The sequence below is a fragment of the Paramormyrops kingsleyae genome, chromosome 23, assembly GCF_048594095.1.
Source record: "Paramormyrops kingsleyae isolate MSU_618 chromosome 23, PKINGS_0.4, whole genome shotgun sequence".
NCBI classification, from domain to species: domain Eukaryota; kingdom Metazoa; phylum Chordata; class Actinopteri; order Osteoglossiformes; family Mormyridae; genus Paramormyrops; species Paramormyrops kingsleyae.
In genome coordinates this window covers 7,781,125-7,796,763 of record NC_132819.1, presented here as the reverse complement: position 1 = coordinate 7,796,763, position 15,639 = coordinate 7,781,125, and the positions used below count along the sequence as shown (strand labels likewise).

General features: G+C 40.5%; 1 long non-coding RNA gene across 1 annotated transcript; it reads left to right on the top strand.

Annotated features, from left to right (window-relative positions):
* The first annotated feature begins 12,206 nt into the window (after positions 1-12,206).
* LOC111854273 (uncharacterized) lies at positions 12,207-15,087 on the top strand. Its single transcript, XR_002840643.2, has 3 exons — positions 12,207-12,332; positions 13,727-13,814; positions 14,534-15,087. It is a non-coding gene; the product is annotated as an uncharacterized lncRNA (long non-coding RNA).
* Positions 15,088-15,639: the final 552 nt, after the last annotated feature.

Sequence of the window (15,639 nt, the reverse complement as noted above, 5' to 3'; positions counted from 1 at the left end):
TGTGACCTCACTGATCATCACCCTTCATGACACCAAAGTGGATGGACCTCTGAAAATAGAACTTCCAATTTAATGCATTGTATTGTCTATTCTGCTGTCAGCTGCCTATACTAATTACCCACTAAACAGTGAAATATGGATGCTCCTGAGCAAGAGTCAACAGTTAAAAAAATGGATTCACACACAGGACAGAGTCCTAATGGCAGAAGCTGCTGTATTACTCGCTCTGGTAATTTTTTCAGCTGATCTATATATAGTCAAACCTCCCTTATCCGGACCTAAAATATACAGGCACCTCCCGTATATTGGGAGGTCCGGATCATACACAGTAATATCCATCAAAGAAACGCAAACCAACAACAGTAATCAATAAGTGAGCAGAGCTCCCGAGACGTCTTGCGGTCAGCTTTTCACTAGTGATGGCCGATTCGCGAACGAATCGTTCTTTGTAACTCGGTTTTTTTTAGTGAACGGGGTTGAACCGATTCGTAAGTCTGAACGAATCGATTTTTAAAATCATTTTAAAACGGATCTTTGGCTATTCAACATCCAAAAGCATCCCCCGCGATTCCGGATTTATTTTTCATGTTCCGTCTGCACTTGTCATCACTTTTAGGTTTATTCTTATGTTCGTCACTTTTGCGTTCGTAGACTTCCGTGATCTGGTGCCGAGAACACGTACCCGAACGGCCGAGTACCTGGTCTCTAACTCGCTGACTCCAAAAAAACCCGAGAGCCTGTTCGATGAACGAATCGAACTTACGGGTTTTCGGACACTCGATTGGTGAATCAAACGAACAGTTTGCGAACCGATCCCAAGAGCCATTGCGGCGTTTACTGCGGAAATGCAGTTACGCAGTTAAAAGGAATAAAATAAACTAAGCTCTTCATCATTTATCACAACAGTAAATCATTGCATCTCTGTATAATAAAACTATATGTCTTTCATCAAAGAACAAAGATATTTATTAACTTTGACATTTACACAATGTATGCAAGTTTACTCATGCTCATTGTATGTGTATGTGATTGTATTGGTAATATTGCAGTTAACTGTGATGTAGTCCTTGATACTCATGCACATGAATTTGGCTTAAGTAAAGAAAATAAGAACTATATATACGACGTTTTTATATATTGTTTTTTTTTATTGTGAATAGTCAAGCTGAACATTTTTGTTGAACACCAGCACCAGCACCAGCATCTTTCAGCGTAATCATAACGTAACCATGAGACAGATTTATTATCCGATTCCATGATTCGTTGAGTCATATGGTCAGGCGCAAAAAAAAAGTGAATCATAGAATCGGTTTTAGAATCGATTCATTACAACGGACAGTTCGAAAGAATCGGATCAGTTAATTGAGCCGAACTTCCCATCACTACTTTTCACTTCGGAAGACGGAAGTGACAAATGCCGCATAAAGAGAGATGTGGGCGGAGGCTGCACGTGGAGACGGAGCGAACGTCGAACGGAGGGTGAGCTAAAGGACCAGACTGTGGGCGGAGCTGAACTTACAAAATCCATGGCTTTAAAAAGGAAGCGTAGTGTCATGTCCCTCCAAAAGAAGTTCGATATCATTACAGAAATACGAAAAGGAAAATCACACAGTTGTTGCAGACCATTTTGGAGTGGCGGTAAGTCTACGGTAGGCGATATTTGGAAGAGTAAAGAAAAAATCATCCAGCTCTCTTGATGCTGGTTAACAACTGGATGACCACTGCAAGAATAAAACGGCATGATTCGCTAGCTCGGACTGAAATAACATCCTATTATAAGCCTTGCACCTCATAAATATCATGTAATTTGTATGCGTACACATGTACGTTGTACTGTACTGTTCATGTATTTCTAAGTTACGGACATTTCCTAAGAGCACCCCTCGGTCCCATTCTGCCCGCATAAGGGAGGTTTGACTGTATATAAAATGATACATAAGTAAATAAACAAACGAACAAACAAAAAACAAAATAAACATATGAACAAACAAACAAGGAAAATTCTAGAAAAAAAATTCTTGACCTGCACTAACAGGCTTCCTTGTATGTGGGTGGACACAGCGTCAGTGACAATGGGCGGGGGCCGTTCTGTGCCCAGCGGACCGAAGGGCTACAAGCATCAGACTTGGGACGGCAGCTACTGGAACGGAATCAAACGGGCCGTTTATCACATTACAGGCTTGTCCCTCGTCCTTGTAGGGCTGGGTCTGTACTCCGTCAAAGAGCTCTCGCCGAATGAGTTTGCCCTCATAAATATTAAAGTGTCCCCTTCCCCATCGTATCCCCCCCACCCCCAGCAATCTATACCAGCCTGACATACACACACACACACCTCATATCTGGAACACCCCCACACGATTAGCAATTCTAAGTGTGACTTGACAATCACATTGGCACTCTGCTGGAGATCCTGCCCCCCCCCCCCTCCTCCCCACCTACCTAATCATTTTATCTCTGCGTTACAAAACCACATAATCAGTGATTTAGGGGGGATTAGTGATGTAACATGTACGAGGCGTGTTGTTTTCCCGTTTCTTTGCTCCTCTTTAAGACCCCCCCCCCCTGCCCCTCTCACCTCCCCCACCCCCACCCCTCTCCTTCTTACATAATTTTGTTAACAAAAGAGGCTTGACTTCTGCAGTGAGGCGGGTGGCCCGTGGAGAGTGGCACTCCCCGGAATATTAACAACCCAGACGGGAATGTGCGCTGTCACGGCAACGGGGGGGGGGGGGGGGGGGGGGTTGCTACTCACGAGCTGCTGTTTTGGGGATTAAATATTTGGGGGCTGTATTAGGTACATATTTACATACATTGAGAGACACCCTGCCGCCCTCTGAAACTACCCTGACTTTTACAAGTCTAAGTGACATTTATGAAAAGCTTTATTAGATGTAATATGTCCCTATCTACAATACCCAAGCATCATCTTAAACACATCAAATGACTTCTGCTGTTAGAATGAAACATTACTTGAAAGATGCTGAACAACTACATGATCCTGTCATGTACAGGACCTTCAAAGTGCGATATTTCTATAAAGCTGTATTTTTGCCAGCCAAAACCATCTCAAGCCTTGATTAACAAGATTACATAATGAACCAGCTTTAATCACAGTGCGGCCAAGTCTGTTCAAGTCGCTGCCATCAAAAGCTCATCAAAATAAGAAAAAATAGATGTAAAATAAATGAAAAAAAAACTATACAAATGAGAAACCACTTTGACAAAGTCACAAATCAGTGGGCTATCACTCCACAGCCACTGTAAAAGTAGCTCAGAATTGATTACCAGGACACAATGATGCAATGAAATGGAATATTGTTCAGAAATCTTGACCGAAGTTATTACTATATTATAGGTTTCTGGTCCGGGTAGAATATTGCTTTGTGTAGCATGCTTAACCTCCAGAAATGACCTCATTACTACTAGTGTTAATTTCGTCACCTATTTTTAATTTAGTCTTAGTCTTAGTCTTGTGCCAAATGTCCTTGTTAGTTTTAGTCATATTTAGTCAGTCACATATCTTTTTTTGTTAGTCAAGTTTTAGTCGACTAAAAGTCTCGTCATTTTAGTCTAGTTTTAGTCAAAAGAAAACTCAAGGTATCTTGGTCAAGTTTTAGTCGACTAAAAGTCTTTTAATTTTAGTCTAGTTTTAGTCAAAAAAGAACTCAATATATTTTAGTCTAGCTTTAGTCAAAAAATTGTAGTCTTTTTTAAAATAACACGTTATTACTGAGATTATTACTGATACACATTTCAGTAAAAAAAAAAAGTGTTTCACATATCTCAAACATTGGTTAAATGTCATAATTACCTGACAAAATACACTTGTTGAATGATTTTTGTTGAATGCAAATGTTAAACGTGTCTGGTTTTCAATTTCTGATTTAGGAGACACATTCACAAATGATTAACCTGTTCTGAAGAGCATTTTATTTTAACCAACACAATTCAAAAGCTGGGTCCCAACAGACTCCGACTGACAACTTAAGTTACAAAGATGTCGTTTAAGGTTGGTGGTGTTTTCCCCGAAATTCTTTGTCCGCAATGTTTCCCGTCAGTTATGATGACACATTCTGACTTTTTGTCAGTATCATTGTACTTAAAATGCGACCAAATATCGAGCCTCTTCCTTCGACCTAGCATGTCGTCGTCGCTCGTCACTCGTGTTCGCTTTGTGTGTTGTGTGTTCAGCAGGAGTATGAGACCTGTAACTTGAGCAACAGCGCGAAGCCGCGAAATCGTTCTGAATATTTTAAAGCCGTAACAGCTGATGAAAAAGCAGAGACGATTGTAGACGAAAATGAAGAGAGATTTTATCTTAGTTTTTATTTTATGCAAAACATTTTCGTCTCGTCTTTTTTCGTCAACAATAATCCATGTTAATTTAGTCTTAGTCAGCGTTTTTGGACAGTGGTGCAGTCTTGTCATCGTCTCGTCTTAGTCATGAAAAAAAAGGTCGTTGACGAACATATTTCGTCTCGTCTCGTCTGACGAAATTAACACTAATTACTACCCAAAAACAAGGGCCATGGATTTATAGGAATCCATTACCCTTTTATTAAAGTAAGTAACATCTACTAATACTTTGTAATCTGAACACTAGGTGCATGAAAACAAGCCTGCATCCTTCTCATACATCACTACTCTGAAAAGATGACCAGGCTTTTCATTGGGTTAATAGCTTTGGTTATTGTATATATTTGTCAATGCTGAACACTACAGTTGTTGCTGAATGTACTTATTAACAAAGTGCAATTAATCACGTGCAGATAGCGGGTGCCACAGCCCATGATTAAATACCACAACTAAAATGGTACGAAATTGTTTTTTATTGTCATGGGCAAATTCAAATACTATCTAAAGTACATCTTTTTGAAAGGTTTACATACTGTAAAATGTTTACACAGAAAATGTATATATATGGCAAATCGATCAAGTTAAAATATTGACAAAACATGGGTGCGCGGTAAAAGTAAACAGACAAACAGCTTCTCTTCACAAATGATGTTTGCGCTCATTCATCACTATTAAGTACTTTTCCCAACTTGGGCAAATATTTTGCTCAATCGCAACTTAATCACAACTTACTTCAAACAATGTTGAGTGCAAATAGTTAAACAAAGTGTTATTATTCTGGAGCTTAGCAGATATCTATACTCAAAGTTTTATACTCCTCTAGGTGGATACTTTGTTTAAGACCTTCAATGCTCACTGCATTTCATTCAACATTAGGTTCATACCAATTTAAAGAAATAGATCTAATCCTTAACCAGCATGACACTTGATCGGTAAAACTTTTTTCCCTCCTGGACCTCCTCCCCCAGTCAGCTGCCTATTTTACACATTTACACAGCTGGGGGTGGGGGGGGGGGCATTGGATGGGCTTGAAAACCCTGACAGATTCAGAGGGGCCAGCACTTTACAGGGATCCCAAAATGTACCCACCCCCCCATTTCTGAAGTGGCCCAAAATTTCTAGCTACGTCGCTACCCCCCATATTAAATTTAGTTACATACCTACATACCCCCCCCCCCACAAAAAATACATTTTTGCATTAAAGTTATTAAGTTCTGCCCCCCCCCAATATAAAACTCTCTCCAATACCGTTGTGAGGACCCCCCCCCCCCCCCAGACCTGAAGCACCAGCATAGTTACACATGAGCATCTTAATCACTACATTTACTCACTATCTGCTCCCATGCAGCCACACCAAAGGCTGACTAATAGAGACAGTGAAAGTGCTAATGGCTAAACTATTACATTGGACTACAAGTGTGCACCACCGTTGTGTTGCACCCGGGAGATAGAGACAAACCCATCATCTGCGACACACGGATACCGCTGAGCGATGGCTTGTTCTCAGCCTCACTTGGGGGACAACGATGAATTAGGACTTTAAAAGACAGCTCTAGCAAAGTGTGAACGGATGCCACAGACAGCTGCTGATTAGACTGCTGTTATGCCTTGTGTGCTATTTTATACCCAAAACGCGCCGCATTCCTACACCCTACTGACTAGTGTGTCTGAAAAAGGTGATTCATTTAGTTTTGTTCCTGTTTGTCATATCTTTTATTTCTCACTAATTGTTGGATAGGGGTGGATATATGCGACAAAATGGCCGTCATGTTTGACATGATCTGAATTCAATGCACTCATGTGTTAAGGAAACATCCTGCTATGTTGCTCCTTGCCAAAGAGAAAAACTTTTGCTTGCCTAATCCAAGCTGATGCCTGTATGTTTAAAGAAAGGATATTTCAATGTGTCATATCAATTGCCTATCAAGTGACAAGATGCCATCAGACTGCAGGGATATGTTTAACTATAGACTTTATGTTATGGATGGCATAAAATATTTCTTTGGCTGATGGTACTGGAGACTTGAAAGATGGCAACACAACATAATATCATCAGTGCGGTACAAGATTTCTCACAAGACCTTGGTAACACCATTCTATACAAACACAATATATAATAACCGCAACATCACATATAAAACTCTAACAGCACTGTTTCTCTACTGCTGTTTTTACAAGTTATTGTAAAAAGAATATGTGGGTGAATAAAAAAAGCATTTTTCAACCTTGTAGGTATTGTGTTTAGGAACAAAACTGTCTCACATAAATGTGTATGCTATTGTAAATCATAGATCACATAGTTTGAAAGGAGCTAATTAGGGTTACATTCATATGAGTGATACTGGGAACCATTTGACCTGCCCACTGCTGCCCCCTGACCCTTGACCCCTGACCTACAGTGCTGTAACAGAGGCAGGACAAGCTTTCCCTCACTCTTCCAAGGTGTTTGAAAGCTAATTTATGACCCTGAGGGTGCAGAGAAATCAAAGTAAAGGTAAACTTTATTGTTATTGTGCACATGCACAAGGAAATCTGGGCAGGGTGTTGGGACAGCATCTAACCTGAGGGATAAACACCCAGGACTCACTGTGCCTTTCACAAGAAACATTCTGTACTTACGTGAACATTCTGTCTGCATTACGCAGGACACTACCCATACAGAAGCCAATTACTTGGTCAAATGACTTAAAGACTGTATTGAGACTTACGCTGGCAAAACTGCAGTGCGAAGATACATTGTTTTTTCTGGCACTAAACTGAGAAACCCGTAACAGTTACATTTCCTCATATGGCTTTATGTTTAGTTTTGAGTTACATAAAGAAAATATTTGTAGTGACACTGTAATACAAAACAAGCCTTTGAAATTGAAGGTCTTTATTAAATGAAATGTAATATTCTTTTCTGAACTGTATAAAAAAATAAATAACAAAATAAAGCAATTCTAACTAGTCAGAATGCAAATTCTTGATAGTGGAAATTCTGTTTTAGCTAGTGAGATTCAACAAGTTTTTCTCATTTATTTCAGTGGGAATGGAATTTGGAACTAGTTACAATGGCAATTTCTGATATCAGGAATTCATTTGTAACTAGCTACAATTAAAACTAAATTAATTAGTTACAACTGAATTCCTGATATCAGAAATTGAATTTTCAATTTGTTAAAAGTTTATTTCTGATATAAACATTTGACATTTTACTAGCTAAAACTAAATTACCGATATTAAAAAATATTTTAACTGAAGTTGAATTTCTGATATCAGAAATACACATTATAACTAATTACAATTGAATTTCTGATATTATCACTTAATTTAATTGAATTCTACCGAGGCAGAAGAGAATTTGTGATTATCCTCTAGAAAAGAATTAAAGCTAAAGTTTTGAAGCCTATGAGACACCAGCCAAAAATTGCAGGAAAGACATGATGCTGTATTTGCCATTTGTACAAGTATGAACAGACTGAAATGCTTCTTATGCCAAAGATGGGATTTAAACTGAAGACCTTCTGATCCCAAAGAGACCTAACCTGCTGGGCCAAAAACCACCACTGCACAGTTCTGGAATATGCCTAAACAAACTTATTGTAGCTCACTGATAGTTACATTTCAAAAAATACTTGAAAATGAGCCAAGGCACAGTGCAAGATATGTGACACTGAGCCATTTAAAGTACTCAAACCTCTCTTCCAGAGATCATGTTACAAAAGTTATTTTTGTTTAATTGTATGGCATTATTTTAAGCTGTTTTTCTAAGCTTGTCATCTATTACCAAACTGCTGAATTTGGTTAATTTTTATTTATCAAATGAGTGTACAGTACGGTGAGCATGTTATTATGCAGGGTAGTGGTAGTGTCTCATGAAAACCATTGAAAAGGGCTTAAGTCCATCATCTTGGCTTTAATTGAGTCATATTATTAGAGACGCCCTTGTGTAATTTTTTTACGATGGCTATTTTAGTGATGACTCACTATGGGACAGATTTAAAGACTGATTACGAGATGAATTGCTGGCCAGGTGTGAGTGTCTGTCCTTTAATGATGTCTTTGTGCATGTGTGGGGGGTGAGGTGTATAAAATTGATACAAGGGCAGTATGGGGTCAATTTATGAGTGAAAATACTTGTCTTTTATCACACGTGTGAGTCCTGTTACCTAGTAACTGTGGTGTACAGCGTAGCAGCAATGCTCATCATGCAGAGGCATAGGAAACTTTAGTTGCATGGTGAATTGGGTGAGTGTCGCTTAGCGGGTTTGGACTCTGTGTCTGTGACTGAAGGGTTGCTGATTTGAATCTTGTGTCTGACAAAATAGTCATGTCACTATCATGCTGCTTGGCAAGGCTCAGAACCTGAAAATGCTCACGTCGTCCCAGATAAATGTAAGTGTATGCTTAGGCAGAGCAGGGCTGCTGCTATTGGCTCCCTGCTTTCCCATAGGGATCGATAAAGGCTGTCATAATCGTGAATGGCTTGGACCTCAAGCTTTGTGTGTGTGTGTGTGTGTGTATGTGCGGTCCAAGTATACCTTACCTTGTGGGGACCAAATGTCCCCACAACATGATGAATACCCGTTTTTTTACGTTATGGGGACCAGTTTCCTGGTACCTATATGGGAAAACTGTTTTATAAAAATCCGTGACTGCAATGAAAAAACTAAAAATGCAAAAACTCTTGTATTTCGCGTGGCTACTTATGGTTATGGTTAGGGCTGGGTAGGGGTTAGCATTTTTCCCATAGAAATGAATGAGCAGCCCCCATAAAGATATGTTTACCCGACGTGTGTGTGTGTGTGTGTGTGTTTGTGTGTGCCTCAGAGGAGAGCATGATGGGATATGTGAAAAGAATCATTCCCATGTACTTCTGTAAATTGCAAATAAGGTGCCATTTCAAACACATGCAAGCTGTGCATGTTGGTATCACCATGGATTTTAGTCTCACCACCGACTGTTCTGAGGAATGAGAGTTAAGGAAGTCTATCGGAAATGACATTTATTTTATTTAGCAGGTGATTTTGTCCAAAGTGACGCAAAAGTGAGGCAAACGGCACATTCCATAGGCAGGGCTGGCAAGGAGCTGACTGGGCACAAGTGCAGCTCAAGCCCACAAATGGCTCAGATGGAATGTAGCAATAACTGTAGACATGAATTGCAGTGAGCAATGTACTGCCCGGGAAACACACAGGAAAAGGTACTTTTAAAAAACTTTTGGTTATTCCAGAGAGGGGGATTTTAGGTCTTTAAACCCCTTCAATTTCTGATCTGTAAGGCTACATATTTCAATAAATTTACTGCATGATCAATTAAAGTTAGCTTCTCAACTGTAATTCTATAACTCATTTTTAATGTATCACTTAAGCTAATTTGGAAAATACAAGTGCGTTTGACTCCTGTGTTATATTTTGCAATTCTGCCAAGGTTGGGTTCCTACCAAAAGTGTATAAGTGTCAAGCACCAAATCTAAGTGTGTGTGAGTCTCTGTGTGCAAAATGGATTCAGAAATAGTTATATTTGTCTTTAGGAGCATCACAGACTGCTTTCTAAATGTTTGATATGATTCACATCAATTACAAAAATACAGTATAATGACATGTGCTGTAGCTTATTTAAGCTGAGTGCCACTCAATCAGTAATTAAATGTCAAGAGCATTGGGGCGAAAAATAATAATAAAAAAAGTTACTAAATATTGAATAAAGATTACATAAATTTATCACACAATGCCTGCACCTGCTTATCACTAGAAGTGTTATTGTTAGTGTTTTTGTCCAATTTCCCATCAACGTTAATTGAGAATTTCTGAATGCAGTAACTGAAATGGCCTTTTAAATGCTATTCAGTTATAGTGAAAGGGGTCAATCAGAGCTTTTTGAGTTTTTCGTGACCTCCTGCCTGGCCCTAAACTGTCTTCCTTATTCTATTACCTAGAAAAGAAAAGAAATCAATATCAAGACAAATGAGAAATCCAAGCTAAATGCACAGTTAATTAAAACATCCATTTTCTTAGCTAAATCGTTAACAATTGCAGGGGTTAGAAGGTAAAATGGGCAAAACTTCCCAGAAGAGCTACATATCTGAATATATACATATTGACCTAATTCAATGCAAAAATTTCCTAGTCCATATGATTGAAACAGTGACCAGTACAGACAAAGTCTGCATCTGCAGTAGCCTTTGATCTGGGTGTGTATCCATCTGCACACACAGTCTTTGATTTTGGTGCCCAAATGTATTACTGCTAACTAGTCTGCCCACCCCATTTTCTGCTATTTCACATTAAAGGTGGCACACTCCAGAATTACACCCCCCCCCCAGTTCTGTACGCTGGAGTTCGGCTCATTAAAGGCAGCGCAGTTTATGGGTGTTATAAATAAATAAACTGACAAATAATCAAGTCACAGACTGTGGTGTCGTCTAACCCCTCAGCCCATTAGCTCAAAAATTACAAAACAAAACAAAAAAACCTGACACTAATAGCACTTTTTGGTGAAATGCTGTCAGAGAGATTAAAGCTAGCTGGCTGCTATTCGTCGGCCTTTTCCCTCTCACTCCTTTAGCTTTTTCTCCATGACGGTGTGGCAGCTGAAAGTTACCCAGGACAGATGCGCAGTGAGCAGGCCTCTGTCTGCCCATCAGGCCTCTTAATGCGGCATCTTGATGTCATATAAACCCCTTCGATGGGACAGCGGCTGTACATCAAACATGTGATTGTAAAGGTCAGAGAGTTGAACTTCCCAATTACATTATAGTGATGATAATTAATTGGCTTTTATACAATTTAAAAAAAGTCTTTACATAAGTCTTGTAATGGTCTGTACCTGGCGAGTCCCTCGCAGCATCGGCTAGCGATGCAACATGTTAAATGAGAGAGAATCACAGCAGAATCCATTGAAACTTGATTCCCTTAATTCCCCAAATCCCCGAAACTGGATTTATGCGTACGATCCATCCATCTTCCATAGGCACTTATTCCATAAAGGGCTGCAGTCAGCTGGGAAGCAGTGCAAGGTGGAGGGGGGGGGGTGGCTGATGTGGAGCCTTTTCCAGATGTTTCTGCCATTACGTCATGGTACTTTGGAGGCAGACATGATGAGATGCAGTACTAAGGATGCTCTCCTTCCAGCAGAGGCTCCTCATCTCGCGCCTCTCCTAAGCCGCCCAGAATCCCTAGCATGCATCTTTCTCCATGTCATCTTGGCTCCATCCTGCCCTTGGCTGCCTCAAATTATTGTTCCATCCATCCATCCATCCTTCCATCCATCCATCCATCCATCCATCCATCCATCCATCCATCCATCCATCCATCCATCCATCCATCATCTCCTGCTCATCTGGACCCGGTCGAAGGGGCAGCAGTTTAGTCAGGGATGCCCAGACCTCCCTCTCCCCAGCCACCTCCTCCAGCTCCTCCAGGGGACACCAAGGTGCTTCCAGGCCAGCTGACCAGCTGAGAGATATAATCTCCACAGCATGTCCAGCACCTCCCCGGGGGGGGGGGGGGGGGGGTGTGCAGGAGGCATCTCAGACAGATGGCCGATTGCTCACATTGTTCTATTAACTGTCATTGTTATGCCATTGTCCTGTCATCATCTGTAGTGCTGGCATTACATTCCAGCCACCAACATGAGCCAGGTTACGCAGTGGAAGCAATCTCAGAAAGGACAGGTGCGATAATCATCAAGCACTAATGCCTCATCTGAAATATTGGATAAATCCAATTCTGAATTATTAATTATAAATGATACCATATTATAAACCATACAGTCCATGTAAAAGTCGAGCTGTCAGTCATTCTTTTATGTTTAATGAAGTACATATTATGTTTGGATGAATTTATGAAGGTTGAGAAACTGAGGAACTCATGGCACCTTATGATGTGGTGGCACAACCGTCAGACTGGTCATCTCTTGCTTCTGGAGACCTGGCTTTGAATTGCCGCCCCAGCAGTGATCCTGACCCCCGTGTCCCTGCACAGGATGCTCGGGTATGGAAAATGACCTTTCGCTTTGTTTTACAATGAACGAAAAAACAGACAGGTTCATCTGAATACATTTGTAAGCATCATTCCAAACACATGACAGGTGCTTGACATAAACCGTAAACGACAGTGTTGTGATAGACCCTGGGGGAACTCCAGTCTGTTAGAGAGACACGCATTCTCACTACTTCCACATTGTTTTGTAGTGTGAAATGAGATTCAGTCCATTTAATTTTGCTATCAGAGAAATTAAAACAGGACAATTTAGAAAGAAGAACATTATGATACACAGCATTAAAAAATTAAATCTTAAGACAACACTGGCTTAATCCATCAGCGGTGTTTTTTGTTTCGTAATATAGCAATTTTCTGTTCCTGTTGAGTGGCCTTTTCCGAGTCCAAATAACACGGAGTAAAAAAAGTTATACTTCATAACTCTGTTGTTTCGTTACTACTTTTTGATTATCTTAGAACTGGTTCATAATAGGTCAATGGACCTGTATTTCAGAAGATTTCCCAGATTTAAAATTCTGAATTTCCAAAAAATACATTCTTTGTGGCTGAGAAGTATGTGTATGATAATTTTAAACCTGATGTCACAAAATCCTCTTAGAACGTCTGTAATGATTCAGAATTTCAGATGCTTGTGGTTAGACTTAATGGCTCATTTGAATTCCTGGGAAATTTTACACAAGAGTTTGCACTGACTGGAATTGCTATAAATGTACACTTCTTGGACAAAATTATTGAGACACATAAAATCACCTTCCCAGAAGAGGGGCTGCTGTTATAGCTGCATGCAAAGGGGGGACCAACTCCATATTGATGCTTATGGATTTAGAATGTGATGTCATAAAAGTTCCTGTAGGTGTAATTGGCTGGTGTCCCTCCATTTTTGTTTATATAGTGTGTTTCTTTGAATTTCTAATTCCAACTGTATTTAAATTCCAATTTCTAATCCCCATTTTTTCCTCATGCTTATTACCAAAGATGAGATCAGTTTGTGAATGTGACAAACTCATCATTCAAGAAGCCTCACCAGATATGTGAGGTCTGTGGTCCCTCAGAATCTTGTCCTATAGTTTTTATCACTCTGATTGAAATTAAAACAACCAAGGACAATTCATTCTTTGTTTATACCAATTCCATTTAAAGTATTTCTAAAGCTTTTATAAAAAGTGCTTGATGAAGAGGGTCTTTCTATGACAGTGACATTAAAAGCCATTTGCAGTGATGGAATATGGTACAAAGTACTGGGTATGCAATGTCAAATGCATTTAAAGAAAGGTGTTTACACCCTATGTCATTTCTTATATAAATAAGTGGCCTTCCGCTTCCTCTCATTCATCTGCCCTTTCGGAATACATTATACACCGAGTTTCTTCTGCTGCTTCATTTAGTCAAGTTCTCTGAGGAAGGAGGCCAAGCTGGACTCTGCTGGAAACTGCTGCATTTGATTCCGCTTCAGGCTGAGACTCCATATATTCAGTGAGTGGGCCTGCCGTCGCACAAAACCTGAGTGTCTTTCATCATTTGAAACAAATTAAAGCCGCACTGCTTAGTCACATCCAGCATGGGGCCTTTAAGACCATCTATCTTAGATGAATTGATTAAGTGTCCCTGCAGATGGACATTAACTTCATATTCATTTGGCTGGACATCGCTGGCCAACAGCCAAATTATTGTTGTGTAGACCAAGAATGATATTTGTCGTAATGGTCTTTCAGCGCCTGTGTACTTCGCAGGAACAACTGCAAGGCCATTACGCAACACAGTGGAGTGAACAGCAGGTTACTTATACAAAGATTTCCCTTCTGACCTGGCCCAGCAGTAGCAAGGCGGAGGAGATCTGATATATAGCTCAGGAACATCACCCTTTGGGTGAATTGTCATATTATTATGGATCATTGTTTAGCTCAGGTTAAACATTTGGAGCCAAGCCCAGATATCGTTCAAGGCAGATTGATTAGACAACCAGCTAGAAGCTTTGCTAGACACCTGTCAACAGCTCTACCATTATACCCAATGGAAATACAATAACGAAGGAGCCATTTCTTAGTTTCATTTTAATTGATTTCTTGCTGTGCTGATAATTGTTTTTTTTTCCTCCCTCACATCAACAGAATTTTACCAAATTTACACATCCTTCATATTTTAATCTAATTTATTCCTCTTTTTTAATTTCCCCACCGCCCTGTCCAATGCAGCCGTGCAGCATCAATGCACATGTACCGACTGGTACGTTCCAGTTAACTACAAGTGGAGAAGCCAAAGAGAGGATCCTACTTTGGAGGAAAGACCTTGGCCAGCTCTTCACTATTCTATTCTCATTTCTGTACCACCCAGACTAGGCAAAGGGGTCATTTTCCACAGAACAGAAACTGGATGTCGTGAGAATGCCCCCCAGCTCAGGATGTCACCGGCGATTAATCACGCATGTGACGGTCACACTTACGCCGGACTAAAGGCCAGAAATTGTGTGACACGGTGTAGGTTAAAGGTCAAGTCGCGTAGACGTGATTGCTGTCAAATTTCAAATGAGCCATATGCACCTTATTCATAAATTAGTCACCGCTTAGAAATGCCTCCACCCTGGTGATTCCAGAACTAACCCTCAGGAGTTTTCAACAGAGAAGTGAGTGTTTTCCAGTAACCCACTTATCACTAAATTTGACCTTTTACTCATGAGCACGCAGATGAATAAGAGATGATGACCGGATCGTTCCCTTAATTAAACCCACTGATTGGACTCTCGGCTTCCGCTGGCTTGGAATTTGGATCGTTCTCTCCCAGATCCCACTGACCTTAGGCATGTGCAGTAGGTGGAGTGGGGGGGCTGAGGGTGCCTGATCACCCGCCCCTTTTGCCCAAATGGTCAAAAGTACCCTGCTACTGACGTACTGAGTACCTCTTCTCGATCATCGAGGGTGACCCCCATCCCTCATCAGCATATTTCACTGATGATACCCCCTCCCACAGGTGGGAAATATCACTGGTATCAGCGACAATCGTGCTAAATCTACTGGGATCGCGCTCCCACCTTCCGATCCAGCACTTGCCCCTAGAAAAGTCACTGTGCAGCCGTGCGCCTGACCTATGCTAATCAGGTTTACGTTCATCAGACCTTTGGATTATTCTATCATCGAGGGTAGCATCAGGGCTTGCCCTGAAAAATCACGCACCATGGATGAGACCTGTGTTCCCAGCTGCAAACTCACATGATGTTTCCATTGTGGCTAAAAGTGTTTCTCCCCATTCTAACGGAGCCCAGAACAACAGTCAGCTATTGCCAAAGAGTTCCACCTCATGTTCC